The following is a 16,278-nucleotide window of genomic DNA, read 5'->3' as shown; positions in this document are numbered from 1 at the left end:
TACCAATGATTAGTAACTACATTGATGCCTAACTTGAGGAATAGATAGCAAATGTCCACTATACTGAAAATATGAAATTCCTATTAAGAAGGAAACATGACAAATGAATTGTTTCTCTAGTTCAAACAATTGAGTTACAAAATTTGTAATTAACACCAGTAGTTATTATTAGCAAGAGAATCATCAAAATTGGCTGCTACTCTGGAGAAATGTTTACCCTTAGATTACCCCTAATCATATGAATAGTGAGATTTATCTATATTTTGCAGTAAAAGCAAGAGCTTTGATACATAAAACAGATATGACTGAAGAATGGCTTACAGGTAAATGGATACCTTCACCATCTAATTAGAGTATTGCACAGCCTATACAGTAATGTGGTAGTCGTATGTACATTGACCATGGTTTGCTAGATCTCATGTAGATGAACAGAGGCTTCAGAAGAGGAGGAATGTCTCATCCTACAGTATTTAATACCTATATAGTTCTTATAATATTTGTTCTAGAATTAACCTGAAGCAAACATTCACCAATAATGGTCTGTTCCTTACTTATCATATGCATATAGTTAAGAATAGCGATGATAAATTACAAACATCTGAGATTAGGTACTGTATTTAGTGGATGATATCTACTTGGTTGTAATCCTTAACGATAGAATCACGACAAACCTTACAGAGTTGTAAAATATGTGTTAAGTAAGATATTTAATTTATGTACTAAAAACTGTTTATATGCTTGGCCAAATAACACTTGCTTTAAATTGAATTCATATATATTAGTGATTTTTAGTTAAGAAAGATTACAGGAAAAGCTACTAAAACATACATGATACATTAGATATTGAATTCTGGTAACTTAAGAGAATAAATCAAAAGATTTCGTTCCAGGAGACAATAAATTAACTACAAAAATATTGCTGTCAACAAATATTGACTAACATAGACAACTGTCCTGTACTGTACTACCATGTCAAATATAAAATCAGTCTCATTATACTTACACACTCTGATTTTAGTGAGAGTTCCTATTCTTTTCTCTGGCAGTACATAAATTACAATGGATAAGTGGAATTCATCTCAGTTTTCTGTAGTAGTACATGATCTGGAAGGTTAATATTAGATTTCATTTTAGCAGTTTTCATTGGTATCTGCTAGAATTCCTTTTCCTTTTTTATAAATTATTGATATCTTCCCTATTTCTGTTAATATTAGACATGGAATTCTGTTGGTATGAGCTGAATAGTGGGTATTAAATTGAACATCACATAATTTTTTTCACAGTAGGGTTAACAAACAAACAATTGTTCAACACACTACTATCAGAATGATAATAAATCAGTATACTAAACAACATGATATCTTATATACTTTTTAAGGCTCTCATGTAGAAAATTTCTTTATGTGCTATTTACTTGAGATACTGTCTTGTGGGAATACTTAACACATAGAAGGTGTCTTAAAGCACTACCTCCAAGAACTGAAATGGAACATCCTCACAGTCTTGTAGTTTGCGTCCTTCCACGTGCAGTGTGATTAGAGGAAGTATCTTGCAATGATCTGTAGAAACATGAAATAACATTTATTTTTGGGAATAAAAGGTTTGTATAAGCACTTCAGCTAACTAAATTGCCTACAGAGAATTATGAAGCTAGTAGTGTTGTAATTACAAGTAACCAATATTTCTGAATGTATTCATAAAATGATAGAGAAATACATTTTTGGAACTACTGTAGAAAATACCACAGATACAGTCGACACAAAATGAGTTTGTACTGAAATAGGGAAACAGATCTACAACAATAAAATGGTTTATAACAAAAATTTAAATAATGTGGTGGCTACATCTATTACAGAATGAACATTTTATCTCTTGATTGAATTGTATGATTACAATAGTGCTAGATAAAAAATGTCAGTTTTACTCATTTTGGCCACAGAAATAGAACAAAAGACATTTCTATAGATGGAGAAGCATTTATTTACTAAGTTTGTGACACTGATTATTCAATCATGAACTCAAAAAACATTGTTCATATATAATTTAATTACCTAAAGTAATAGGTAAATAATGCAGAAAAACAACAAAGAAACAAAATAAGTCACAATTCATAAGATATCAAAGTTTTAAAATATATAAGAAAGGAATTAAGTTGTTATGTGAGATATTGATGGTGTAACAACCAGTATATGATAGATTAAATATACTTTCTCATTTTATGATATTAAAAATATATTATTTGTTACACCCCAGAATCAACATCTTTTCAGCTATGTTCACAGTTTTTAAGGATATGATCTATTTATCAGTTTAAATGGATAGGAATAGCAATTAACTAGGTTCCCATTTCGTTACTTTGGCAATGTACAGTTTCATTGGGCACCAGACGATTTGAATAACATTTTTGAAACAGCAACACTTGAAAATGAAATCAAAGATGGAGACCTAGATTGTGTAACTAAGAAGATGTTAAACACAGGCAAGAAGTGTTTACTCTTGTGCAATAATTACAATAGGAAGCTATAACCAAGACAGCAAAAACTGTAAGTAACTCAAAAGTTTTACAATGTAACATTATTTTACTTGCCCTTTTACTTCTAGCATAAAACATTTCTCAATATCCTTCATTCCTCCCTCAACATTAAAGTTACATATCAATGATGTTGAACTGCAACCCAGTGATGTTTAGCTGAGAATTTATCTTAGTACATTTTCTATTTGTTATTTCCATATTATTGTTAATTATTCAACTGTCCTTCACATTATACCTATTCTCATCTTACTGAGACGTACATCGCCAAATGTTTTTTCCAGGCCTACCAATGTCTAGAAAGGATTTTGTTTCTCAATTAATTCCTGTCAATACTATGCACAGGATCAGAACTGTTTTTCCTGACCACAAAGGAGAGTACCTGCTTCTTTTACATGAGCCTCCGACTTTTATCTCTCGCTGCTGGACAGCTCTTTCCCACCAGTTAGTATTCTTGCATTCTTACCTTTTATTTACAAGATCATGGTGGAATATTCTTGGCCTCTAAGTGAAAAACCACGGATTATAGGTGAAAAACTCACTCCTTCGTCATGACAGTCTTCGTTTGGTTCCATCATATCTGTCCAACGTTTTCCCAGTGAATCGACCTATTACTGAAATAGAATTGTGAATGGTCTGCATGATACTCATCTACACCGCCACACTCTCCACATTGAACACTGAATGTTTTCTATACACAAACGTATTTACATGTGAGAATAGGTGGACGTTAGCACACTGATAATCTGTCGAATGTGTTTCGGCAATTCCTCCTTCTCAAGTATTTTCTCACCATATTAGTCGACATCTTTTAAATTCTCTAGTTACTATTTTACCATTTGAAATATGATCATTGCTTTTGCATCTCAGAAAACATCGTTCGTAGTCTTTATGGAGAGTCATCGGCTCCCACCCACTGCTTGTGTAGGTGTTTCTTTATTGGTGTGGAGATGCTGACCCCTGTTTCATGCCCACTGACAAATCGGTTGAATACTTTTCATAACAGTTGAAATATTTGTGTTGAATTCACTGTTTCACATTTATTTTTGGTCACCATTCACCAAACGCAGCACCCATCGCACACAAAGATTAATCACAGTTAATTCTTCGTTTGAAAAATGTTTACTCCATATGCCTATGGCGTATACTATTTCACATGCCTTCAAACGCCGATCTTCCAAAAAAACCGCCACGCCATCCGTTTGCTCATAAAACTCTTCATTCCACTTGAAGTATGTGGTCGTCAAACAACACTTAAACAGTTCTGAAATATCGGCAGGAAAAATTCGATCCGGCTGTTCCAATACATCATTAAGTGGAACCATGGTAAACAGCGATACCACATCGACGTCCCGTAATTGCAAACTTCTTCATGGAGAAATTCGAAGAACAAGCCTTAGGTACTGCCAGCAAAAAACCAAATGTATGGTTCCGATACGTGGATGACACGTTTGTGCTGTGGAGACATGGTAGGGAGGAACTAAGCCGGTTCCACGACCATCTGAACAGTATATACTCGAGAATTCAGTTTACAATGGAGGAGGAGGTAGACGGCAAGCTACATTTCCTCGATGTGCTTGTTTTTAGAAACGAAAATGGTAGTTTGGGCCACTCAGAATACCGCAAACCCAAGCACACGGACCGTTATTTGCACCGGGATTCGAACCACCACCCACAACAGAAGCGGGTTGTTATCAAGACGTTAGCGGACAGAGCTAGAAATATTTGTGAACCTGAGTTGCTCGACGCTGAGATGGAACATCTCCACAATGCACTAATGAAGAACGGATATTCGTCCGTCGAAATAAAACGTGCGTTGAGGCACCCACGCAGAAATCATACTGACGTACAGGCTACTGCAAAATGTAAGGTTTTCCTGCCGTTTGTTAAAAATGTAACGGAAAGAGTAGGGAGGATCTTGACGAAGCGGAATATTACCGTAATTTACAAGCCCACCAGGAAGATACAGGAATACCTTAAGCCTGCCAAGGACGCTCGCAAACCACTGGAAAAAGCTGGAGTGTATAGGATCCCATGCAGCTGTGGTGATGTTTATGTGGCTACCACTAAAAGAACTGTTTCTAAACGTTTGGAAGAGCATAAGGGAAATTGCAGAAGAGGAGAAACGGAACGATCAGCTGTTGCGGAGCATGCTTTCCAGCCAGTGAACCACAATATTCGTTTCGAGGAGACGCAAGTACTAGCGGCCACAAGCGGATATTACGAAAGGCTCTACAGGGAGGCAATCGAAATCGCTAAACACCCTAATAATTTCAACCGTAAGGAGGAGGGTGTGAAATTAAACGGCATATGGATGTCGGTGTTAAAGAAGATGTGTACCATCCGCCCACTACTGGGTGATGGCAACGGCGATCGACGGCGACGGACAGCGGCCAATTGCACTGACGTTTTCAAAACACGTGACGTCACGCCGCGGCGTAGGAGCGCACGGACACGGAATTTAGCGGCAGTCAGCAGCGAGCCAGTGTGTTGGACCTTCCATTGAGCTACGGACCCCCTTGAAGATGTCTCCCGCAGTCGGAGACGAAACGTTGGGAATCGACACAGAATTCGTCAACCGACCACGGCATAACAGCCCGGGTAATTATAATGGACATGATATTTCCGGCCGTGAAAGTCTACTGTTTAGTATCATGTGGGAAGAGTGATTGTCGGTAATCGTCTGTACTGGCTCTAATTTCTCGAATTTTCTCGTCGTGGTCACTACACGTAATATGTTGTCCGACTCTTCCCGGCAAGTGCTCTCTCTAAATTTCAATAGTAAACCTCTCCGTAAAGCATTACGCCTCTCTTGTAATGTCCGCCAATTGAGTTTGTTGTGTACCTCAGTAACGCTCTCACGCCGACTAAACGATACCGTGACGCAATGCGCCGCTCTTCGTTGAATCTTCTCTATCTCTTCTATCAGTCCTACCTGGTAAGGATCTCACATTTATGAAAAACACTCAAAAATCGTTCGAACAAGCGCCTTAAAACCCATCTGCTTCGTGGATGAGTGACACTTCCTTAAGATTCTATCTAAGAATCGCGTCTGCTTTTTCTAGTACTTGTTTTAGTGGTCAGTCCACAAAAGATCGCTCTAGATGGTTACTCGTAGATATTTTACGGCAGATACTGTTTCCAGCAGTTTCTCGTCAACAGTGTAGTTGTAATGACTTCCTTCTTCTACGAATGCTCAATGTGTTATATTTATTTTCGTTCAGGATCAACTGCCAGAGTCTGCACCATTCACCAATCCTCTGCAGGTCATTCTGCAAATCGACACTGTCTTCTGGCGTTGCTGCTTTGTTACAGACATCTGTTAACAGTTTTAAAGAGGATCCGACGCTTTTTTGCTAGATCATTTACATACATTGTAAACAGTGACGGTCCTATCACACTTCCTAATGGTCTTCCGGAAATTACCTGTACATCTGTCGGTTTTGTTCCGTTAAGAGCAACATCCTGAAAACCTTTCCATATTTTTGAAACAGTCAGTATGGCTTTAAATAGTTTTTCAGCTAACTTCCGGAAAACAAAGTAGAGTGAAAACTAAGTGTCTCGAAAATGGCTATCATATATCTTAAAGTTATGCTAAAATGATGTGCTAGGCACTGAAGCAAACACATTATTAGCCTATTATTATTATGACATTTTATGTACTTTATCGTTATTAAAGTCCTAGGCATATGTGGCACGTTAAAATGAGAGTGACAGCATCTTGCTGTCAGCAAGCTGTATATAATGATGGAAGGGCTGAGGAGGGGGGGGGGGGGCAGCGTTGGAAAACAGTTACAAGTTTTAACCCCTGTCCTCCGTAGAGCCGAACCTTAAAACTCCTCCAATAAGACAGAGATCACTGATTTTACTGCACGCTCCTTGCCGCCCGGGCAATGGATGTAGCTGGGCACTTGGATCTAGAGGATGCGTCACTTTGGAAGGCGTCTCTAAGTAGAGAGACTGTGAGACTAAGGAGAGTGAATGGGACGAGGTTTGCTTAGACACGGCAGCAAACGGTGGCGGACACCTTTCATGTCGCCAAGCCCTAGATGCGTTTTTGAGGACAGCAATGAATAAAGGCGCGTCGTCGTTGGATAAGTTGCAATTCGCAGGAGGACACGCACCACAGACCCTGCGCTGTTTGCAGCAACCTTTCCTAAGGAAGACTAAATTTGCCTGCACGGAGTTAATAAGGGGGATAATGAGAACTGTTCAGAACTGGGTCGTTTTCCGACGTAACACGTACTACGGATGGAACATCGGTAGATAAATACCGATACTTGATATACCAGATATGGACATCGAACATTAATCGAATGAAAAGTGTCGATATCGCTGTATGTCGATGCCAAGTATTTTCTTCCAAACTGTTGTTGGAGATTGTGTGGAGAGGATTTTATGAATTAAGAAAAAGTTTAAGAAAACCCAAACTTAAATACGCATTATTTTACATATAAGTAGAAAAATATTAAAAAAAATACATAACCAAAACGACTTACATAAACGAAAGAAATGTCAGTTCAAGAACTTATTTTCTAAGGAATGCAAAATTAATTTGTTGGCTTGAATTACATTTCAAACGTTTCCACTAAACGTACTTTCGAATGAGAGGAGATTATCGAATATAGGCAACTGATAACAAATTAGTTTTCTAAGTACTTCAAGTAAAAAAAAACTGTAGGTTCTGTTCTTATATTGTGAATATTTCAATATTAAAAAGAAAGTAGAGTTGAGTTTCTCTGAGTTTGACATTATTCGATTACATCGTCACAAATATCAATGCTACCGATACACAGTTTGGACAAAAATCGGTTAAAGTGTCGCGTGAACGGCTCCAATACATCGATATTTCGATATATTTCTGTCCAATAGACCATCCCCAACGCGTACTATTAATGGTATTGGACTCCACTGCGGACCATCCGACGCGATATGTCTCTCTCTGGTACCCAACGGCGAGACGTGCGCGGGAAATGAATTATGGACTTGCCTGGTTTACCTTTAGTTGTCGAGCAATTTGCAGGTGGTACAGCGACTGCTCATAGCGTCAGTTGTGACGACCCGTCCTTGAGTCGCGAGGCACTGCTTCCGGACACACGGGGCAGGGCCTCCTCATCGTCACGCGGGCTACTGGCCTTCTTCAGGGTCTCTGCGGAAGACGATCCGCCCCCGCCCCGTGGCAGCGGCCACCAGTCAAGCCGCCAGCAGCGCCTGACGCCACACACACGACAACTGTCAGTCTATTTTAAAAACATATTATGGAATATTTTGCGTATTATAATTAGGTCTACAGTCTCGTCTCTTACACCTGGCGAAATGTTCTTCAGATTTATGCTGTACTCTGGCCCTGCAAAATGAATGAACACCCATGTATGAACACTTCATTTACGGATTCTTTAGTCACTCTATGTACACTGGTACATTTCATAGATTAGGGAACATTAGACTGTGCGTTTCTCATTTATGAATCTCATTTTTATGTCGGTTGTTTGCGAGAAGAACATGTAAAGCCTTAGGGGCAGGCTGTGTCCTGCAGGCGTGCGTTATGACCATATGGCGTGACTGCAGCGTGTGAAAGTAGCGGAGAAGCGCTTACAGAGTAGTTACATTCTGTGGAACTATAAAATTAATAACTGATCTAGAAACAGCTTGAAGAACTTCATATTAGGTACATAGCCTTCTGTTGTGTAAAGGAACAATCTGTCAAAATCTGAAGTCAATAATTGTCATAATTTGGAAGTTACAAAAAAAAAGTCAGTAAAAAACCTAATTTTCCGACACTTAAAAAACTAAATCATTAATAGTTCACCAACTGTGACTATTTGAAAAGATATGATAACACCTTCAGTGTTTAGATTCAAATTTGGAAAGTTCTCGTTTTAGAAAACTTTTCGTAATTTTGCTGTAGTAATAACTTTAACAATTTCAAGTAGATATTTATGTTTTGTGTTAGGGTGAGTGTGAAAAAGAGTACTTGTCTGAGTGTATGTGGGACATTCGCCAATATTAAATTTTCGGTTTGTAATTCACTATAGGAACTTGCAACTGTTCCAGCTTTGTATCATGGGAACGAATCCACCAGTGGTTCCACTACTAGTGGATGACGGATGTCCAAATATATTTGAATATGTAAGAGACAGCCTGAACGTTCGCCACTATATAGCTAAATTCCAGACGTAAAGTACAGCTTAAAGTTTATTTCATTTTATTTGTTTAACAAGAGAGTTTTGAGTTGCTTATTTTAATGACGTCAATGAGCTGAGAGCAGTGGTTGGTTCTTGCTAGATTTTGGCGACAGCCGCGCCCTGAAAGTCAGTTCTGATTGGCCGCAATTCTGTGCAGCCAATTAGAAGCGAGACGGTTTGCCACCTACGGCATGAGATAGAGGTGCTTGTAGAGGCAGAGAGATAAGAAGGAAATGGTGGACTAGCTTTTGAAGGAGCCGCTCATGCTGAAAGTGTCCGAACGCATTTTGTGTAAAATGAAGTGATATTGTGACTTCCGCGTTTCGGTACAGTGATAAAAGTAGCTGGTTTTTACCATTACCTATTTGCGAAAATTTAAGAGTCGAGAGATATTTTTTCTGGAGAAAATCGCGTGTGTAAACTTTGAACTAAAAGCGTGGTGGTATTAAGTAATTTTTTTTTTTACTGAGTATTTATGGCTAGCAAAAACTTTATTTAAAGACAACCACTGAATGACGAGTGCAAAAGTAAACAGCAGTTTATTGATTGTGTTACTCTCGTAAATGATTTCGGAATTGGATAGGAAAAGTTCTAGCTGTTTGCATGTGACAAGGACTGTGAACAGGGACTAAAATGATTTGAACATATGTGGGCTGACGATCTTGCTTAATAGCAATAAAAAAAATCCTAATGCAAGTTTAAAAGGACCTTTGAGCTTAGAAATTTGAACAGCAACCCATTTCCGATTTATTCTTTAGAGTTCACAAGACTATTTTCAGCTTTTTGCACTTATAGCGGCCTCCGACGTGTATAATTACACGTCGGAGGCCGATATAAGTGCAAAAAATCTGTTTCTTCAACACTGATTTTCTGAGATCTCTTAAAGTAGCTGCAGTCAGGAGTTACGTGTGCAGATCTGCAGCAGTATCGAGGTAGGTGGACAATTTATGTTGCAGAACCGCCGTCGACGTGCGAAAGAGCGAGTTACGTCGCAAGTACATATCTCTGTATGTTCATCTTATCACAGACGGTTGAGGAACCTCGGCTGTTCAATTCAGAATGTCAAATCAAACACCTTTCATTCGTCTAAACTGTTATTTTACTGAGCCGTCTTTAGGCCAAAGATGGGAATCCTACGCGCCAGTCAGGGGGCCTGAAGACGGCGTAACATATCGCTGAAACTGGTAGCCGATTAAGACAATAACACAGACTGCTGAAAGGTGTTAGATTTTACATTCTCTAAAAAGTAAAAACGTCTCCCACCACACCTCGAAATTCAAAGGTAGTAGGATCGTTCCAATCGAGGATGGGGGTCACTGTTCTGAAATGCATAATCTGATCATAATTATTCTGACACCCCTACATAAGAGAGAATGTATCTCTAGATGTCACGTGAGGCTGACCCTACAGTATGAAAGGAGGTGGGGAGGATTATGTTGTCTGCAGAGAAGCAGTAATAGCAAAAAGGGTCGGCTCAGTGGCTTAGAATTTGAACCAGTCATTGGATGTCACCTGATTAACAAATCCATCATGCACATTTCAACCCTTCTAAAGCTGCCCAAGTAGACTATTGTCAGTTCTGATGTGGAATCGCGAAGGTACGGCGACAGCAACATCTACGTTTACATCTACATGGATACACCGCAAATCACATTTAAGTGCCTGGCAGAGGGTTCATCGAACCACCTTCACAATTCTCTATTATTACAATCTCGTATAGCGCGTGGAAAGAATGAACACTTATATCTTTCCGTACGAGCTCTGATTTCCCTATTTTATCGTGCTGATCGTTCCTCCATATGTAGGTCGGTGTCAACAAAATATTTTCGCATTCGGAGGAGAAAGCTGGTGATCGGAATTTCGTGACAAGATTCCGTCGCAACGAAAAACACCTTTCTTTTAATGATGTTCAGCCCAAATACTCTATCAGTTCTGTGACACTCTCTCCCATATTTCGCGATAGTACAAAACGTGCTGCCTTTCTTTGAACTTTTCCGATGTACTCCGTCAGTCCTATCTCTTAAGGATCCCACACCGCACAGCAGTATTCTAAAAGAGGACGGACAAGCGTAATGTAGGCAGTCTCCTTTGTAGTTCTGTTACATTTTCTAAGTGTCCTGCCAATAAAACGCAGTCTTTGGTTAGCCTTCCCCATAACATTTTCTGTGTGTTCCTTCCAATTTAAGTTGTTGCTGTTCGTAGTACCTACGTATTTAGTTGAATTTACGGCTTTTAGATTAGACTGATTTATCGTGTAACCGAGGTTTATCGAGTTCCTTTTAGCATTAATGTGGATGACCTCACACTTTTCGTTATTTACGGTCAACTGCCACTTTTCGCACAATTCAGATATCTTTTATAAATCGTTTTGTTGATAGTTTTGATCTTCTGAGGACGTTATTAGTCGATAAACGACAGCGTCATCTGCAAACAACCGAAGACGGCTGCTCAAATTGTCTCCCAAATAAGGAACAGCAAAGGGCCTATAACACTACCTTGGGGAACGCCAGAAATCACTTCCGTTTTACTCGATGACTTTCCGTCAGTTATTATGAACTGTGACCTCTCTGATAGGAAATCACAAATCCAGTAACATAACTGAGACGATACTCCATAAGCACGCAATTTCAGTGCGAGCCGCTTGTGTGGTACAGTGTCAAAAGCCTTCCGGAAATCCAGAAATACGGAATCGATCTGAAATCCCTCGTCAATAGCACTCAACACTTCATGTGAATAAAGGGATAGTTGTGTTTCACAGGAACGATGTTTTCTAAACCCATATTGACTGTGTGTCAATAGACCGTTTTCTTCGAGGTAATTCATAATGTTCGAACACAATATTTGTTCCAAACTCCTGCTGCATATCGACGTTAACGATATGGGCCTGTAATTTAGTGGATTACTCCTTGTATCTTTCTAGAATATTGGTGTGACCTGTGCAACTTTCCAGTCACTGGGTACGGATCTTTCGTCGAGCGAACTGTTGTATATGATGGTTAAGTATGGAGCTAATGCATTAGCATCGAAAGGAACCTAATTGGTATAATATCTGGACCAGAGGACTTGCTTTTATTAAGCGATATAGGTTGCTTCATTACTCCGAGGATATTTACTTCTACGTTATTCATGTTGGCAGCTGTTCTCAATTCGAATTATGGAATATTTACTTCGTCTTCTTTTGTGAAGGTATTTCGGAAGCTAAACTAAGAGCAAGCAGACATCATGTACTGAGTGACATGGACGGTCCAGCATTGCAGAGAGTGGTTGTACTAAATCGCATGGAATCAGCGAAAGAAACCACTCGTGAGTTCCAAAATGCTACCAGCAGTCCAGCTAGCACAGTGACTGTGCCTAAGGAGTTAAAAACAAGGGTTGCGATGGTCGAGCAGCTCTTCTTGAGCCACCCATCAGTGCTGAGCGACACTTGAGATGGTGTAAATAGCGATGCCATTAGACAGTGTACGACTGGAAACGAGTGATGTGGAGTAATGTATCACGGTACATCATGCGACAGAACTCTTTGGACTTTGCAAATGCCTGTAGAACGTTACCTGCCATCACATGTATTGCCAATAGTGAAGTACAGAGGACGTTCTGTTTCTCGTGATTAGTGTGTGATCTCCTTATTGCGCTTAAGAAAACGCTAAATGTGAAAGCCTACGAATGCCTTTTACAGTTCTGTGTACTGAGTACAGTAGAGGAGTTAGGAAACGATGGTTCTATCAGTATGGCATTGCACCCTGTCGTCAGTCAGCATTTGTGGGGCAATGCTTTGTACATAATCGTCTTGCAATGGACTGGCCTCCCCTGAGTTCCGATCTGAACACAGCAGAATTGCTTTGGGATGAGTTAGAATGTCAGCTTCGCTCCACACCGCAGAGTCCGACATCACCACCTTCTGTGGTTTCGGCTCTTGAGAAAGAATGGGCTCCCATTCCTCCTCAGGCATTAAGACACCTAATTCGAAACTGTCCCCGGCATAATTAAAGCCATGATATACACTGAAGCGCCAAATAAACTCGTATAGGCATGGGTATTCAAATACAGAGATATGTAAACAGGCAGAATACGGCGCTGCCTATAACACAACAAGTCTCTGGTACTGTTATTAGTTCGGTTACTGCTGCTACAATGGCAGATTATTAAGGTTTTAGTGGGTTTGAAAGTGATGTTATAGTCGGCGCATGAGCGATGGGACACAGCATCTCCGACATAGCGATGAAGTGCGGTTTTTCCCGTACGACAATTTCACGAGCGTACCGTGAATGTCAGGTATCCGATAAAACATCAAATCTCCGACATCGCTCCAGCTGGAAAAAGGTCCTTGAAGAACTGGATCAACGACGAAAGAAGAGAATCGTTCAACGTGACAAAAGTGCAACCCTTCCGTAAATTGCTGCAGATTTCAATGCTGGGACATCAACGAAACATCATCGATATGGGCTTTCGGACCCGAAGGCTCACTCCTGTACCCTTGATGACGGCACGACACAAAGCTTTACGCCTCGCCTCGGCCCGTCAACACCGACATTGTACTGTTGATGACTGGAAACATGTTGCCTATTCGGACGAGTCTCGTTTCAAATTGTATCGAGCGGATGGACGTGTACGGGTATGGAGACAACCTCATGAATCCATGGGCCCTGCATGTCAGCAGGGAACTGTCAAAGCTGGTGGAGTCTTTATAATGGTGTAGGGCGTGTGCAGAAGTAGTGATGTGGGACCCCTGATACATCTAGACACGACTCTGACAGGTGACATGTACGTAAGCATCTTGTCTGATCACCTGCATCCATTCATGTCCATTGTGCATTCCGACAACTCCAGCAGGACAATGTGACACGCCACACGTCAAGAATTTCTACAGAATGGCTCCAGAAACTCTTCCACTGCCCACCAAACTCCCCAGACGCGAACATTATTGAGCATATGTGACATGCCTTATAACGTGCTCCTCAGAGGACATCTCCACCCCCTCGTACTCTTACGGATTTATGGACAGCCCTGCAGGATTCATGGTGTCAATTCCCTCCAGCACTGCTTCAGACATGCCACGTCGTTTTGCGGCACTTCTGTGTGCTCGGGGGTGCCGTACACGATATTGGGCAGGTGTACGAGTTTCTTTGGCTCTCCAGTGTAGATGAAGAATGGAAAAAGTCCATATTAACGTCCGCTAATAGGTGTCCTGATACTTTTTGGCAGATAATGTATTCCTGTTCGCCTCAGGCACAATCCCACAGCTATCATCTGAATATGGAATCGCTGGTTTGGGAGGGACACACTCAGCGCCATGCAGGGCCTCAGTGGTCACATGCAACCAGCGCCATAGAGGACAGACATATCACTCGTTTGGTCTTGCAGCACCCAAGATCTGTGGCACTTGTCTTTAGCCAGAAAATGGGTTTATTGACAGCAAGACTAATTTCATTATTTGTTATCCTTGCTAGTGTTGTAGTTTTAATGGTCATCAATGTGCGAAACTGAGCGATGAGAGAGTTTTGTACCTCTCTGACGTCCCCACTCCACAAATTTTCATTGGACATCGGCACATGAAACTGAAACCAAATCTAACGAATGCACAGACTACTTATTGTTGCTTTTGAAATCATTTACTCATCTGATACAAAACTCATCTGTGATGTTCACATATTGTAGGTGCAAATTAATGGGTGGACAGATTTTGTAATCAAATGCAAGATAGAACCAAATAAAAATGAAGTGCTATGAACTCATCTGACAAGCGCAGACTTACCTTCACCGCCGCGCGGGATCGCGCTAGCCGTAGCGTCGCGTCTTCCGTCGCCATCTGGTAACGCTCGCTTCATTTATATACGAGCCGCTTCAGTGATAACGCTGCGATGCTGACCACTGAATACAGCGTTTCTGCTATCACTTCGCCAGTTTTTCTGCAGCCACGCGCATTTTTCGCTTCTGTTGCTTGCGCGTGGCACTGTTAAGTGCCTTTGTTTCACTCAGTGCTGTAAATTCCGCTATTGACTTTGTTTTCCCTGGCTTCAGAAGACATCTGTTAATAGGCTACGAAAATAAAGACACTGCTAGTTACGAGCCGTCTTTCAAAGATTCTTTGCAATATAAGCGGTTCAGGACATACTGTGATCGGCAGATGACACTTGTTAGCCTAATTGTAGTGACTTGCTGCTTCCTGGAAGTCGTTACTCTTAAAAAAAATCACGTTTTCTGCTGATACCTAAATCTTCCACTAATGGATATCCCTGCAACTAGTTATGATTCGAAATGTAGTGTATTATTTAAGTCGTACCGCAATTCATTTAGCAGTTTGACAAAGTTGATCGTAGTCCGTCGGTAATCCCGACACTTACACCTACAACACGTCGAGCCTAAAACCATCCTACCAAACTGCACACTGCACACTTATAGTGCAGCGAACCTGGTGAGGACGAAACTACAAGTTATACACTGAAATTTGGCTGAGGTAACCAACGGACTCCTCCAACAGACTCCAGCAAGAGGACCACCAAATTGTGGAGCACGGAATTCAATACATCAGCTTTTAACTGACTGTTTTTTGTATTCGAACGACAGGCCGTTGATAAATTTAAATTGGCATCTGCACTCTATTTTAAATGACAAGAAACGAATGTGTTACAACCTACGTGTTTAAATATTTTGTAAATTGTCCAGACTATAGCCTAAATTTTTAAGTTGGACATTTTAGTGTGTTTCAGCTATAAGTACTTACTATAGTAATACCATACATTTAGACTGAGAAGTGTCCTTTGAAGCCAGTTTCTTAAGAAACAACATAAGACAAGCAGTGTGTGTGTGTGTGTGTATGTGTGTGTGTGTGTGTGTGTGTGAGAGAGAGAGAGAGAGAGAGAGAGAGAGAGGAGTGTGTGTGTGTGTGTGTGTGTGTGTGTGTGTGTGTGTGTGTCTGCGCATTTGCGTATGCAAGTGCCAAGTGCGTGTGTGAGACCTAAGAGGTTTTGGCATGCTTGCAACCATTTGGAGCCCAAGACTTCATACTGAAGTCTGAGCGTTAAAGACACCAATACGATATTACAGTGCATGTGCTGTTCACAATTAAGATGCAATGTTCCTTCGGACACACATGCACATGCTTATCGCAAGAGGTCGCCTTACCATTAGGCTACGCGAACCCTCTCCGAGGCCATACCCAAACCTCCCTTCTGTATGTCGTCAACCACGTGTCTACAACCTGCACTCGTTTATTAATATGTCTCTCCCGTACGGGAATGTACATGATGGACGTATGAGTGCAGGTTGCAGACACTTAGTTCTAGAGTGTTCTCGGATAGCCGGCCGAGGTGACCGAGCGGTTCTAGGCGCTACAGTCTGGAACCGCGCGACCACTACGGTCGCAGGTTCGAATCCTGCTTCGGGCCTGGATGTGTGTGATGTCCTTAGGTTAGTTATGTTTAAGTAGTTCTGAGTTCTAGGGGACTGATGACCTCAGATGTTAAGTCCCATAGTGCTCAGAGCCATTTGAACCATTTTTTGTACTCGGATAGTCTAATCAGAAGGCGACCGCTCGCTATAAGCGGGAGATGGGCGTTCCATTCC

At 40.9% G+C, this 16,278-nt stretch overlaps 1 long non-coding RNA gene across 1 annotated transcript; it reads right to left on the bottom strand.

Annotated features, from left to right (window-relative positions):
* Window positions 1-858: 858 nt before the first annotated feature.
* LOC124596557 lies at window positions 859-14,507 on the bottom strand. The gene is made up of 3 exons (XR_006978320.1): window positions 14,468-14,507; window positions 7,530-7,741; window positions 859-1,559 (listed from the first exon to the last, which is right to left on the bottom strand). It is a non-coding gene; the product is annotated as an uncharacterized LOC124596557 (long non-coding RNA).
* Between the last annotated feature and the right edge of the window lie 1,771 nt (window positions 14,508-16,278).

The sequence above is a fragment of the Schistocerca americana genome, chromosome 2 (genome assembly GCF_021461395.2).
Source record: "Schistocerca americana isolate TAMUIC-IGC-003095 chromosome 2, iqSchAmer2.1, whole genome shotgun sequence".
NCBI classification, from domain to species: domain Eukaryota; kingdom Metazoa; phylum Arthropoda; class Insecta; order Orthoptera; family Acrididae; genus Schistocerca; species Schistocerca americana.
Note: the sequence above shows the minus strand (reverse complement) of the source record. Positions and strands in the feature narration are given on the sequence as shown.